Raw genomic sequence first — 16,621 nt, forward strand, 5'->3', positions numbered from 1 at the left:
TCTTTTAAAAGTACAGGTATAGTAACAGTAAGCATATACATTATATTATATATATATATATATATATATATAATATAATGTATATATTTATATATATATAAATCACACCAGTTTACCCAGCTGTCGGCATGGAAAGGTCCAGATTTTGACGGTAAACCTATGTCAAGATTTTTACGGCTTCTTTCTCACAGGCTGGGCCAGGTATGCCCCAAAGCTTATTGGCCTCGGAATGTTTGGGACTGAGCTACAGCGCTAAACGTTAACATTGTCGCTTATGGAAAACTAATGGGGGTCTGTGGCCAGGTGGGACCTCAGAAAATGGCTAGTGGGAAGTTTCCGAGTTAAAAGCATAAGCTAGGGTGATGACCTCACAGGTCTATTCATTTACTGAGAAGTACCTAATTTTCGCGGGCAATAATAGTTCACAAAAAAAGTTATTTTATGTCATTGTTAACAGCTTCTGATTCTGGTGAGGATAATCACAATAGACGCAGGTGTTATATGAAGATAGTCAAAGTGTGGTGTTACCTCATTCATATTGTATCTGAACTGTATGTATTAACTTGATTAGTCAGTGGGTAGAAAGCCGTGGCAGACGCTTGCCTTTGAATCACCAGAAGACACCAGGTGCAGGTTCAAAACTAGCCTTGGACACGGAATTTCAGGTGTGAGATTTGTCCTCTTTTTAGAGGAATTCCTCTTTATTTATACAAAAAAAAAATGCATCAGAAAAATGTCCAGAACTCAATTTAGAAATGCTAAAAATGTCAAAATTAAGAGTATGATGATTAGTGTACTCTTTTTCATCCCATTGTCTATCTCATCCCTGGAATTTGTAAACTCCTTTAAGTAAGGACCAGGACAACGACAATATCCGCCAACAAATTGTATTTTGACAGTGTACGACTGTTTGGTACAGGACAAAACTGCCATCAAAAGCAACATAGTCATTCTTTATTAAAGTGGGCAGCTGGAAAATTCACTGATTATTTCCAGGCTTGTTCTAGATTTCCCACTTTCATTGTGGTGACAATAAGCATTCAAAAATGCTTGGAAAGTCATTTGCTTTTACAGTGTTACATTGTCCGCCAATATGATGTGCATATCTGTATGCCACACGTGTCAAAGTTCGTCAGGTAACTTGCCAAAGGTTGGTGGAGGACCCCTCTGGTATCCCCCACGAATAAAACTTGCTATTCTCATAAAAGCCATCCTTGAGTATTGCACTAAATAACAAACAAACAAGTAAATTCATACATAAGTCAGCGTTTTACGGCATGCTCAAGAATATTTCCCTTATATTCATCCTTATATGATGGTGGTGAAGATTATGGGTGGAGGAACAGGAATGCCCTAGGTAAACCACTGATCTTTACCTGACAAACCTCCTGACTTAAATCTATAGCCGAAATAATGATCCGAGAGCTGGATTTGAACATATGACCTCTTTGGCCAAAAGGCCAGAGAATAGCAGCATTTTAACCACCTGAGTCAGAAAGGCTCTAAATGTGGAACTTGAAGAGATTAAACTAAAAAATAATTATCACTAATTAGCATCTTCCAGCATAAGCTTGCTCCAGTCACTTCCATGTTTCTCCTTTCCATCAAAATCACAGTCTCATTTCTTACATGTTTTTCAGGGGATGTTGAGGAGGCTGCATGGACTGTGCTGGCATTTAACTAGGAGAAGAGGAAAGGGACTCCTTTGTGCTTTTGTCATCTCTGTGCTCTTCCTGTATTACATCCGAGTAATATATTGTCCATTAAGGGCGTTCACCTTCATCGGACAAGCCTTTACTCAAGACTTATAAAGTCAACAAGTTTGACTACAATTTTATTATAAATGGCCAGTGGATATGTTCTCCTCAATCCCCGCCACTCTTGTTGATATTTGTGGAGTCTGCTTACATGCACAGACAACTGAGAGAAGCTATCCGGCAAACATGGGCGTCCCCTAGTTCTACCCAGCTCTGGGCAGATGGCACCGCCATTAACAATGTTAAGGTTGTTTTCTTATTTGGAGTGACAAAGGAAAAAGAGAGTTATGCAATTCCGGAAAGAGAGAGTAAGCTCTATGGTGATGTCATTCAAGCTGATTTTGTCGATTCCTATGATAACTTGACGATAAAAACAATGGCTGGTATAAAATGGATGACTAGATTCTGCCCAGCTGCTAAATATGTGATGAAGTCAGATGATGATGTATTTGTACACATACCTAACTTTTTAGCAGCTCTACGCCACATAACTAGCAATGCCTTCTTTTTAGGCATTAATTCTTGCCATAATAAAGTGCACAGAAGTGGGAAATGGGGTGTTAATCAGAGAGATTATCCATATCCGACATTTCCTAAATATATACATGGATTTTTTTATGCCTTCCCTCATGATGTGGCTCACAACCTCTCAAGTTTAGCCGAGTACTGTCCAAATCTCCCTGCCGAAGACGCCATTTTCACAGGAATTCTCCGTCAAGTGATTGGAGCAGAAGCGATTAAGCGAGAGGACTTGTTCTGTTACAATCTGTTTTGGTGTGATTTCTACAGTGCCACTAAGGCAGGGATTGGATCAATAGGAATTCAAGAAATGCATGAGCTTTGGGAGAGTATATCGAGAAATAGTGGTAATTACCAGCGATATTTAGCAATCAAGTACTTCTTCACTCATTTCTTTGGTGAGAAGCAATAATACCTACTGTAATTCTTCAACCTTTCCACATGTTTATGCAGGCATATTCTGAAGGCATTATTCAGTATGGACAGATAGAACTAGACTGTTTGTGAAGCCTTGAATTAGGCCGATGCAACCAATGTAGGTTTGTGTCCAAAATCAAATTAAAATGTACATAAATTGTACTGAAACTTGCTCTTTCATACGGTTGGCGAATTTGGGTAAACACCGTTTTACAAAACGCAAACATCGCTAAATGCATGAAACTACCATGGCAGCCAGATCTTTGGGCAGTACATGGTTATTACATGTTTACATGTAGGCTATGTTTTAAGTGAAATGTATGAAGACTAGAAGTTGTATAATCCCATGCTTGAACTACACTCGGCTCGTGCATAATAGTTGTCTTATTCTGCCTCATGTTTCTTTATATGTACACTGTAACCGTAAACAATAAAGATGCATATAAGGCTTGATCATTATCTTGTAACCGAGAAAGATATGTATACTGTACCATGGACCACACTGGTACATATACCTCTTGTTATATAATGTAAGATACATGTATTAGTTTAGTATGCTGAATGCCAGCTACTAGCACTAAACTGTGATATACTACTGGAATGGATCTATAGTCTTCACAGTGTCTCTTTATAACTTTGCCACATCAAGACGACACATGATATTTGTGTCCAATGTTGTAATGTTAGTAAAGCTATACACGTAGACCTAGGCCGAATGCTCTTCATTACTTAATTTATTTATTTATTTGATTGGTGTTTCACGCTGTACTCAAGAATATTTCACGTAGACGACGGGGGCCAGCATTATGGTGGGTGGAAACCGGGCAGAGCCCGGGGGAAACCCACGACCATCCCCAGGTTGCTGCCAGACCTTCCCACGTATGGCTGGAGAGGAAGCCAGCATGAGCTGGACTTGAACTCACAGCGACGGCCTTGGTGAGAGACTCCTGGGTCATTGCGCTAGCGCGCTAACCAACTGAGCCACAGAGGCCCCCTCTTCATTCATTGGCCTGACCTGTTTCACTGTTTGTCACAATTAAACTTATTCCCGATATAAGCAATATCAATGCATATGACAGATACCCTAAATGACCATAAATTCTGTCCATGACTAACTTGCCCATTTGTCCTGATGGTACATGTAAGTTTCAGAACCAAAAATAATATTCTGTGACATTTATTTGCCTCTAAAAATGCACCTTTGGAGGGGAAATTTAAAGGAGAAGAAAACTTAAAAACATGACACTATAAGCTGAAAAGAGCATGTTTTTTATTTATATCTGGTGGATGCATACTCTTTTCAGTGGTAATTCATTGATATTTAAATTTTCTTCTCCTTTAACGTCATTTAGGGGACATGTACACGTACATATACGCGAACTCACACTCAAAATATCATTACACAGGATAGTTACATTTGGCTGGTGTATAAGAAGAGCTAGAGCTAAGTTTCCCTTTCATGTCAAAAACAAGAGCAATAACTCCTCTCTGCCTGTGGGGGTACAGAGCACATTTTGCATACCGCAGTTGCTTCACATGCATGTGTATCATTTAAGACACATTAACCTGCCTTTCCAAAAATTGGGTCAGTGCACTGCTACCCTAATTACTTAAATTTTTTGCATATGAAAGAACAACTTTCAGTGCAGTTTATGTGCATTTCTATGTTGATTTCGGGGACAAAACAACATTGGCTGGATTTGCCAGTTTAAGGGTTGTACAAATGCTATAATTTGATCAGTCAACACAGAAAAATGCCTTCAGAATATGCTTGAATAAACACCTTGCAAACATGCTAAAAGGTTGAAGAATTACAGCATGTGTATTCACATCCTGTGCAGCGATGTGACTACATGAGACCTTGAAGTTTCCTTCTGAAAACTCATCGTTGGTCCATATGTGCCTGTACATGACAAATCACATAACTGAAACCAGTTATATTTCAGTTAGCCCAAGCTTAATTATCCAGTTGAAGCAAGCAACCTCATTTGTAATGGGCTCGTCCAGTTGCGCAGGAATTTAGTCGCACAGTTATAATTTGAAAATTTCACTTTGTTTCACCTGTTCTATTATTGAAAAAGAGAGGAATGTTTTATCCTACTACAAAAAAGTGATTATTCAGAACACTTTTTCAGCATAAAATCAAATAAATTTTGTTTTAAAAGTAGATATACCATTAACTACTAAGTTACTTACCTGTTCTCCACTCATAGTCAAAATTTTTTGAGGCTTCGGCCAAGGTCAAAGTCAACAAGGTCAATAACCAGATCCAATAACTCCTAGATGATCTGTTACTATGGTAACCATTGCCCATGCTCAGACTGATCTAAGCTTTAAGACAGGCTTTGTCAGATGACCATAACTTTTCAATATAAAGTTTGAGGCCTCAGTCCAACATAACAGTAGTAACTTGCTGGGCTTTCTGTTGTGACCTGTCAAGAGAAACAGAGTATAGAGAAATGTGAGTGATGAGTCACACATACAACATAATTGAAATTTCAGCAAGAGTACTGGTAGCACAACTCTAATTACGACAATTTTAGAGCTCGGCTCACTGTAGTTAATAATCTCAATACAGGTAAGATAATAGTCAAGTACGTGGGCTGATTAATGGGAAGGAACTTCCATGTAGCCTTCTTGGCTGATTTATGGGAAGGAACTTCCATGTAGCCAGCTTGGCTGATTTATGGGAAGGAACTTCCATGTAGCCTACTTGGCTGATTTATGGGAAGGGAAGGAACTTCCATAAAGCCTACTTGGCTGATTTGTGGGAAGGGAAGGAACTTCCATATAGCCTACTTGGCCGATTTGTGGGAAGGAACTTCCATATAGCCTACTTGGCTGATTTATGGGAAGGGAAGGAACTGCCATGTAGCCTACTTGGCTCATTTATGGGAAGAAACTTCCATGTAGCCTATTTGTGCATCTAAATTATGTCTATGACTGCAGCTGCATCGTAAGTTTAGCAGGTGAACAGCTTTCACATGTATGTTAGTGGCTAAAAGTATGCCTACAAGTATGTTAGTGGCTAAAAGTATGCCTACAAGTATGTTAGTGGCCAAACCCATATACACCTGTGCAAGGGGCAACTTCACTTAAATTTGCAAAACAGCTAATACATATTAACTTGTTTTGTTTTTTTTAAATTTGTGTTGAACTACATATTTCTTTATTTATTTATTTATTTGACTGGTGTTTTACACCAAGAATACATACATGTATTTCAATTGTACGACAGTGTCCAGCATTATGGTGGGAGGAAAGTGGGCAGAGCCCAGGGAAACCCTGCACCATCTGCAAGATGCTGAACGGGTCATTGCTGTGTGTTAGCACGCTAACCACCAGCCATGGAGGCTGCCTTGAATTACAGAAAAGAATACCTATGAAATGTAACCCCATGAACATAGTTAGGTAAAAAGTTTTATAGGCCTTAATATATATATTTATCGATGTGTGTGATAGCAGCTGGACTAAAGCTGCGTACAGTTAACGTACTTCATCAATTGATACGGCCAATACAATACATTATTTGAATGGTGTTTTAGACAGTGCTTAGGGCTATTTCACTGAAGTGGCTAAATTGGGTTAATGAGTGGGGAAAGAAAACCCTAATACATCAGATGCTACTGGAGAACCCATGAGACATGGCCAGTAAACCATAAGCTTACAACTTCAAATTCCTTCATTGGAGCTAACATAATATAAGTAGATTACGACCATCGGAGCTGAACAATTTTCCATGTTAATAGCAGCAAATAGGCTTAGTGATGTGCATGCATATATTCAGTCTATATAACCAGGAGCAAGTCTTTGCAAGTTAATTTTTCGTCTCTTTTCTCGTATATCACGTGGTTTTATGGCACTATAGTCTTAACAATCTCAATTACAAAAAGAGGTTACCGGAAACCTAATTTACAATTTCCATATGTGATTGCAGGCAGACCTAATTAATGAACATTTTACAAAGGTATGCAGACCTAAAACATATACCACGCATAAATATGCATGCTATACAAATACATGTATGGTCAATAATTAGCTTCACATAAACATGTATACGGATTAACTAACACTAATAAAGAATAATGATACTTAATTGTCAGAATACATCTTCCACGTAACATCGATTCTTTACAACTTAATAAATATTGAGTTTTTCATGATCTTTAATATGTAGATTTAGTTTCCATTACCCATAGCTTAAGTCCATTTTAAGAGTTCATGTACATTCTTTTAACCTGCATGTATAATTTTCTTTGTGTACAAATCCAGCTGGCAATTTTTATTTGTTTATTTATGTGATTGTTATGGCAATTTTTAAGAAGCCTGTGCCTCCATGTACATTTACAAGCAGACCCATGAGTCTCCTAGACACCACAGTACAGGTCACATTTGTACAAGCCAGTGATTGGCATGTTAGCAAATCCACTGCAGTGATGTCAGAATGAGGTTAGTCATCCAATGCTGCGCATGATGTAACAGTATGTCAGTGATTCAGTCTGTGATGGGGTATGGTGTATGTAGAAGGAAGAGATGGGAACCTCTGTGATAATAATCAACAGCCTGTGTTGTGACGAGCCCCTCACCCTGACTCAGTTTTCACCTACAAGTAACCCCCTCCCTGCTGTCTGACAGCTAATTTACCAGTCAATTGATCAGCTAAGTAAGACCAGGAACACACAAATCACTGGGCCCCCAGACATATGGTAATGGCACTATATGCACAGACCAGGTTTTGAGCCCACTAGAATAGGATTTATATATATCCAGTCAGCATTTTCCACAAACTACTTAATTGTTCTAAGCCACAGCATATCAATCACAGTATTAAAGCATTTACCAAGAAATAAAACTAAATCTTTATGCAGTGAAAATCAATTTTTGCAGCTGTTAGTGTTACCAGAAAACCACCAAGCCTAAATACTATACCTCGCATAAAGTAATCTATCTAAACGAAGGTAAGCAATTATAACTTCTTTGGTAATGTACATGTGTTGGTCTACAAATGCTGTTCCCTGCAATGTCACCTGCATGCATGATGGTTTTTTAGCTTCAGTATATAAGTATATATAATTTTCAACAGCTTCAAGTAAGGTATTATTGTTTGCAGATCTGCATATGAACCCCACATTATTCCGATGCAACTTCATCTGCAGGATTCAATAACCAAGAGGTTACATCAATAACTCATCTTGTGTGTTACAGCAAAGGCAGAGTCAACATCCTCAGCTTCTTAAACTTTACAACATATGTCTGTTTTATATATATATATATATATATATATATATATATATATATATATATATATAATACAATAGGTTTACCTTTTGTTTGCTTACAGGTGTATTTAGTTACAAGGATTAGTCTTAACGGAGACCAATCCTGCCCAATACAGAATCCAGACATAGAGAAATAACTCAGACACATAACCTTACAACGTGATTAAATATCCTATACAATACCTCATACAAATAAACATAAAAAAATCAGACTTGTCTCATCTAAGGGTCAACCATTTTGCAACTATTTCAATTTGGCTGAAATTGAATAAGAAATATCAAAATAATTGCTATATGCCAATGAAAGAATTTTGTTTAGGTTAACCCTCTCACTTCTGTATTATTTTTTTGCCCATTTTGAAAGGCAGTCACATTAGGCTTCCTTCAAAGTGGAGTTGTGTATTTGACAGACAAAATAGTAGAGATGTAAAATAAGATCTTTGCTTCAATACATTTCTTGCCCTACTTTTACTTACTTTTTTGATGGATACATACATACAAAGGTATATATGGACATTTGTATTTATTTGTGTGGCTGCCATCGTCATTATTATTTTCGGTGATTATATATAATATGTAGAGGTGACAATGGACATTTGTATATATATTTCTGTGGCTGCGATGATAATTCATGCTCCCCACCCCAAAGCCTCATATTAAACAAAATGAGAAGAGACTTATCATCAACAATCGTGAAGCACTTTTCCTCCGAGTTTATACTCAATACAATACTGCTGGTATCCTTTTATAGATTTCAAACAAATGTATTTGTTGAGGCGTATACTGTGATCACCTGAACACTTGTTTCTTGTTATAGTGTCTGTAAATATATTATACTTCAAGTGGATTATGTTGTGCCTATCCTTGGATTTTGTTCAATTTACAGCATATGAAAGTAACATTTTTGTTCATAATTTAATTATATTAAATACAATCTATTCCTTTCCTTTTCTTTCTTGGTCCCATGTAAGAGGCGAATATATGGCCGATGTTGTTCCAACATGGGTCCCATGTATTAACTTTGATGAGGCCCATACTGGCCCCAGATGCAAAATAACTTAGGGCTGATATGAGTTGCCCGTAAAGGCCCCATATATTCTGACACATGGGTCCCATATCGGACCCATAACTCCTTGAGGTCTGGGCAGCTTGCGTGGATCCACCTTTGATAAAATCCATGGAACATCCAAGGTTTTCAAACAGGCTACTAACATGCCTGAATTCACCTTTGGCCCGTGTGCAACAGAACATCCAAAGTTCACAAACTGGCACTTAACATGCATGAATTTATATTAGGCCTGTGTTTAACAGAATATCAAACGTTTACAAACTGGCACCTAGCATGCATTCATCCACCGTAGGCCTAAAGTTACCTACAAGTTCCAAAGTTTACAAATTGGCATCTTGCATTCATGGATTCATTTGAGAATATATGTTAAGGGCTCTGGTGACTGGGTCTGTTTGGAATCAGCTTTTTTTGTGGGGGGGGGGGGGGGGGGGGAGGGCAATAATGGTTTCAGCAAGTAGCTTCCTAGCCTTAACCAATGAGGTTGCTGGCTCATGAAGTCAGGCTGCTTTTAGTCATAAAATTCATAAGGCACATACCAAATTCTTATACTGATTCTTAAATTTTATTGTTGTCATAAGTGAAATAAAAATGAGAATTGCAGTATACACATGTGCAAATCAAGTAAGTAAATAAATAAAACATGTTGATTCCTTACATATTAATTGGTTGTCAAACAGAATTTCTATCGTTACGATTTCGTTACTGCTAAAACACATGTATTGCACTTAAAAAAGGTACATGTAAATCGTAACATATTGCTTGCGCTGTAAAGTTGATCTTTCTAACATTTTTGTTTTCGATTCCTCTGCATAAAACCACAATGATTTGTATTGTAGTGGCTGAAAGGGTGCATACTGACATTCCTTAGACCTTTGCACAAACATTTTCCAAATCAGTATACGGCATCAGTGCAGAAGCAAAGAGACTAATACTTTAATATGTACATATGCCTATATGTGTACACCTATAGTATAGAATAGGGGTGCCAAGTCATCCACAGCCTGTTATTATACTTATCTTTCTCTTTGACATGTGTTGGCCCAGGTTTACCACATTTTATGGATGTCTCTCACATCCGCAACAGTCCCTTATGGACACTCAAATGAAGTCTCTAAATGCATGCATACACATACCTGTTGACAAATAAATGCACAGATGGTACATGTAGCCTGCTTGTAGCCATCCCTATATAATAGACTGGTACAAAATATAACCATCCACAACAGTTATGGTCATAGAAGTAACAGTGATATATCGTCTGTATAAAAATAGAAGACTTCAGTTAACAAGTGCTTGGGGGACTAAACACTAAACACAAGAAATGCTCGTAAAATATAAACCAAGGTCGACAAAGGTGTTTGCTTGTACAACCATGTCAATTTCTGGGGCATTTCCTACAAGGTCAGCTGCTTAACACTATGTCTTTGATGTTCCACCCTCTCAGCCAAAAGGGAATAGGTTTCTAATTGGATTATGGCAGCATTATTGCCAGAGCAGTTCATGCAGGTTTGAGCACTGTTTATGACACATACATGTAGGTCTATACAGAGACTTGAAGCACCAGCTCCTTGTAGTCATAAACAAAGTGGCATTCCTTTTCTTGGTTGTTACGCCAAAAACAAGGTAGCTTAACTTAGTATCATGAATATGTCACGTGTATGCCTTTTTCGTAACCTAGGTCTATTGTTTCTCCAGATGCGAAGCTTTTTCACTCCCATCATTTAAGTATCGTGCATGGATAATATACATGTATGGTCCTTTTACCAGAGTAGCTTATAAACTGATAGCTCATGATTAACCATATTGCTATTAACTGGGCCATTTTCCGATGATGTCCGCTTGTTCATTTCAATAATGGGTTGATCTCAACGCAAACATATTTATTTGATTCGTGTTTTACGCCGTACTCAAGAATATTCAATTATACGACGGCAGTCAGCATTATGGTGAGTGGAAACCAGGCAGAGCCCGGGGAAAACCCACGACCATCCGCAGGTTGCTGTCAGACCTTCCCACATACGGCCGGAGAGGAAGCCAGCATGAGCTGAACTTGAACTAACAGCGACCGCATTGGTGAGAGACTCCTGGGTCAATACGCTGCGCTAGCGCGCTAACCAACTGAGCCACGGAGGTCCCCCCCCCCCCCCGCCCCCACAAACATATTTACATTGCCTTCTCAAGGTATGCCATGTTCAAGACACTAGAAATGAAACCACCTGCTCTCAGATTTAACCTATAAAGAAAGGCTTTAATACCATTCAGTTAAATGTTAAATCAATAGTTAAACCAATCAAATAAATAAATCTGTCTGTATTTTGCAAGTCATTTAATAAATTCCTACATGTAGACTATTCTTTTACACACTTAACATGTATTTACCACACCAGAGGACATATTCAAAAAAAAAAAACACGATTGTAGGACTAGCCTTGAACTGGGGACCATGGGTTTTATCATAATTCAGGTAAAATGTAAGACTTTGAAGTCATCAACAATGATGCTTTCCTAGCTTGGTGCATAAGACTTGAGGCAAGTTGATCAGGTGTAAGTATGCACTGTGACATGTTGAACATGTTGAAGTGTCATGTCTGGTGTCTTTGGCATGTTGTTCCAGTGTGCCCGATCTATCAGCAATATGACACAAGCCTGATGCCAGACGACGCCGTCAAGATGCAATCAAACTAATGTGGAAAGCGATCTTAAACCCCAAGCAAACAACTGACAAGCTACAGTACCATTTCTTCCTTTAACTATGAATTTAGTCAGAATTCATGCAATAATCTCCTCCTAATACTGAATGCAAACAGTCTCTCTACAAAAACATAAAAATTCTAATACTGAATGCAAACAGTCTCTCTACAAAAACATAAAAATTCTAATACTGAATGCAAACAGTCTCTCTACAAAAACATAAAAATTCTAATACTGAATGCAAACAGTCTCTCTACAAAAACATAAAAATTCTAATACTGAATGCAAACAGTCTCTCTACAAAAACATAAAAATTCTAATACTGAATGCAAACAGTCTCTCTACAAAAACATAAAAATTCTAATACTGAATGCAAACAGTCTCTCTACAAAAACATAAAAATTCTAATACTGAATGCAAACAGGCTCTCTGTAGAAACCTTATTTATACTTCAATCTTCTCCTCATAATCACCACTAATTCACTATATGGTCCCATCAACACCCAAGCACTAAAAAACACCAGGGCTATCTTCTGTATTTAATAGATGGGTTGGTCGACTAATTGTTGCGTCTATGCGATCTTGCCAGCTAAGTAGGGGGATGACCCGCTGATAACACACGGGCTCGCCAGCGCAGCGAGCTATAGGCTATCCACTGATCCTAACTTATCCGGCCCCGTAGGACTTTAATGACATTGGGCTATCTGGCCAGGATAGGAGCTCCGTAGGAAATGAATCTGTGACCAGAAAAGACCTTGCAGAAAAGCTGAGTTTGACTGAAATGGGATGATAGTGCGTACTAAATTAGGCTCCAGGAGAAATCACCATTGATCTTGTTTCAGGGTTTAAGCACCTGTGTGGAAAAGACTCCCGAGATAAAAGCTAGTTAAGTGATGAATACTCTTCCTTATTGGCTATCATTAGGCTGACCAGCCAGTGTAAAACTAGAAGCTGTGACTTGTAGCAGACCAACAGTCCATCGAAATACATGGTGAGCCATACATGACCAGAAAATGTTCAAATTCAAGATCATGATCTAAGATCAAGCTTGTTTAAGTAAATATGGGTATATGTCATATAGTATATAAGTACTCTTGTTACAGTTATAGTCGACCTCTTAAATGGCCTCCATGCTTAGTCATGTTATGCCTAAGGCACTAAAAATTGCTTGGATAGTTTTCATCACCAGAATCGGCAAAAAGGAGACACACTGGCTGGCCCAGTGTTAGTGCTATTGGGTTGGGTGTCATGTATGAGGTCTTTGGAATGGCTTTCCAGTAAGTCAGCACACTGTGCATATATAATAGTACTGAGACCGGTATGACTGAAATATTATGTCAAAAGCAATATTAAACCCTAAGCAAATAACAAGTAGAAACATCACACAGTGAAAACACAATGAAAGAACAAAGTGTAAAGCACTCTTAATAACGCATGTAATTTTCAGATAACCAAGTGATCTAGATGAAAATCTGGTTTAAAAACATTAATAAAGCTAACATCCAACAAAACTGGCCTAGATTGTTTTTACAGGCGAGATCAATAAATAATCGTTATTTATGTCCAAGGTAAAAATATTAAATGGATGAGAATTAACAATGGTTAATCACTGCACGCATGCTCTCCTGTGATACTGACTTACCATCACACTTCATAGAAACACAGATGAGATAAATTCTGCTCAGTATGCTAAATAAACACTGGGGCATGCACAAACTGCTTATATGTATACACCATATGTACATTCCTTGTACGTGTATCTGATGGGCAAAATGACCAGGTCAGTATGACATGATACATATGTACGGATGCCTGCCTGTCAAACCCAAACTGGATTACCACTGTTGGATTGCCATGAAATATTAATTGCTCCAGAAATGCATTAGTGATGGCTGAATTAATTTCAAACAATTCTAAAGTTCTTCAGCTCGGGGTGAATCAAGAGAACTAATGGGGGCAGTGATACTTAGAATCAGCAGGGGCCATCTCAAAGCCCTCCAGGGCTTCCCTGTAGTAACTATTTGCCCCACTGTCTGCATCATATGAACCGGCCACAACAGGTGTCAAGGAAAAAGAATTCCCCTACTGTCCCCACCCCGCCCCACTCTACCCTCCAGACTTTAATTATGAGCTTTATAACTTAAAAAGTTACCTTTGAAAACCACTTAAGGTCTTCCTAAGGTACATTGGTCGGTATCTTACCTATACCTCAACGTGGATTGAAATCACATAAACTTCATAATGGACGCAGCATCGGCTAAGTTAATAGCCTATAATCCTAATGGGCACATGCTATGCATACACCGACAAGTAAATTGTCCGATGGAATCACCAGAATTTGAATCTGATAAATTTTACATGAATGTATGTTCTAGCTATTTGAGCTCACATTGCAAGTAAACACCTCAGCTATTTTTCACTCAGGTATATGTAATAATTATAAATTCCACACTGTCAAACCTTTGGTGATCAAGCACGCGTATGATAGCACCTGTATTTATTATAAACACTAATGCAGAAAGGATCTTCCTGAGAAATAAGTTTATCGGCAAAGTGAGTTTTAGATGCATCTGAATTCAAATCTCGATCAAAGAAAAAAAATAAAAACAAAACAAAACAAAAAAAAAAAAAAAATAATAGAACTAAAGAGGATGCAGTTCTCGTCGGGCTCCATATCATTTGTTGTCATAATTATCATTGCACACTATCAAACTACAGATAGCATAGCTACAGTACAGTGGAATCCCAGCCGAACAACCGAATCCTATCTTGGCTGCACGGTCCGCGTATGGTCCCAAGGATCCAATCGGGATGCACACATCATGGTACCATCATGAACATATGATTTTACGCCATTAAAATAGTGGTAATCAAATGTTACGCAGAATTAAAATACATTACTCCGTATGTATGTAGGGATATCCTGTGTACTTGCCATCTAACTCAATGTTAAAGCAATAGTGAGGATCAGAATGGACTCAGGTACCTCACACATTCTTGTGACACTTATTTAAGTGCGCCTTTAAAATGGAAACAAATCTACTGTTTCACTTGTGAAAAGACATATTCCTCAGGGAAGCAGACATGCCTATTGTGCTTGTCTAGTCCCATAACATCATGCTGACGTTGTTGTAAGTTTTCATAAACTGGCCTATTTTATCATAATGTACAGTGTGTGTGAACACTGGTAAATTAAAGAATTCCTCATACGGTGTAACATTTTAAGCGCTCTATCAGTTCAGTCCTACGCTTATGAACATAAAAGCTCATCAAATCAGATATTTAAGTTACATGTATTAGAAAATTCAGTTGCTTTGAAATTATGATGTATAACATTTTCAAGAGCATTATATAAAATACATACATACACGTTGCAATAAAAACCAACTTGTATAGAAAAAGGGACCAAAACACGAGGTCTATATTACACACAACGTGTTTAATACCGACCTCAGAGAGGAAATCTGTGAAATTCCATTGTCTGCACTGCTTTGTGGTAGCAATTAAAGCCCAATTTACTGGTGATCTAACACTAGTTTTGTTTGAGCACTTGCTTTCATTATCTTGTATGTACACTCAGGAAACTCTCTCACTTACTTGCCAAAGAAGGCTGGTTTATTCCCAGCTATCCATTTCCTACAGCCATTCAGCAAGTGAGATATTCTTGAGTATTGTTCGTGTTAACCCGAATAACACGAAAAATTAAATACATGTACTACTTAGCATCTGTTATAGATGCTTTGTATCAATTATCTATTGAATCCAGCCCAAAAAATAAAAATCGATAAAATATCTGGGTGACCAGAATTAATGTACATGGGACTGAGATAAATATGTGTACGTATCTAACGTTGAAGAAAATACATTTACAACCGGGATACTAATTGTTATTTAAAACATGGACACTTATTATTATCACTGATAACATGGATAATACGTACAATTTAAGTATTACTGCTACGAACATGACACACAACTGGACTGTGTGTGGGCTCTTCTCCTGTATAACTGAGATTACATCAGTCAAGTGGGTAGAGGTGCATAAATACCCATAGATACAAATACCTTGTATTTGATAACATGCCTGTTAGAATACAAACATTTTCATCTGATCATCCATTTACCTGTTATACACTGGCAGTAAGCTGAAGCAAGCAAACATCTGGCAAGTAACAAACAAAGGTGAGTTGACCTACCTGAAGTTACCTGAAGATACAGGCCTGGAAAACTTCAGTTTCTACAGTCGTACTCTTGAAGACAAAACGTTCCTTAATTGTGTCAGAATGACAGGCCTTCTTGCCCGAGTGCTTCGATGTTGGCCGACAAGTATGTAGATCAAACTGCAGGTCCTTGAAGCGTGTCAGCGTGTTCCCTTTAATACGGTGTTTCAAGCACGCTATACACTGATACAGGTACATGTATATATGCCTGCATTAGAGAAAGCTGGTCAGATTCTGGACAACACTGTTCCACATGTAGAAGTGCCTGATCAGTAAATCTAAGATCAAGCCTGCCAGATCAAAGGCCAGTCAGTTCTTAGGACAACAGGCGTAATACCTGTGGGGCTGACAAGACAGTGGCAAGTACGTATAATGCCTCTGGCAAAAAGGCATGCTTCACTGCTCCCCAGTAAGCCTATACACACAGTCTGGATTCTATAGAGCCACACATCAGCTTCGTGACAGAAGTAATATTTCTACCCTGATACTTGTCTTTCTGTTGGTCTGCTTGTCTGTTCATCTGTCTGCATGTCTGACGTAAATGAGCTAGGTGATAAGCTCAAGGATAGGTCCACAGCCTGAATAGTTGCCCTGCCTAAACATGAATATTACGAATGTCTGACTGATTACAATGCATCTCACTATTCAGTCGACTGACTGAATAGGGGT

The sequence above is a fragment of the Liolophura sinensis genome, chromosome 1 (genome assembly GCF_032854445.1).
Source record: "Liolophura sinensis isolate JHLJ2023 chromosome 1, CUHK_Ljap_v2, whole genome shotgun sequence".
In the NCBI taxonomy this organism is placed as follows: domain Eukaryota; kingdom Metazoa; phylum Mollusca; class Polyplacophora; order Chitonida; family Chitonidae; genus Liolophura; species Liolophura sinensis.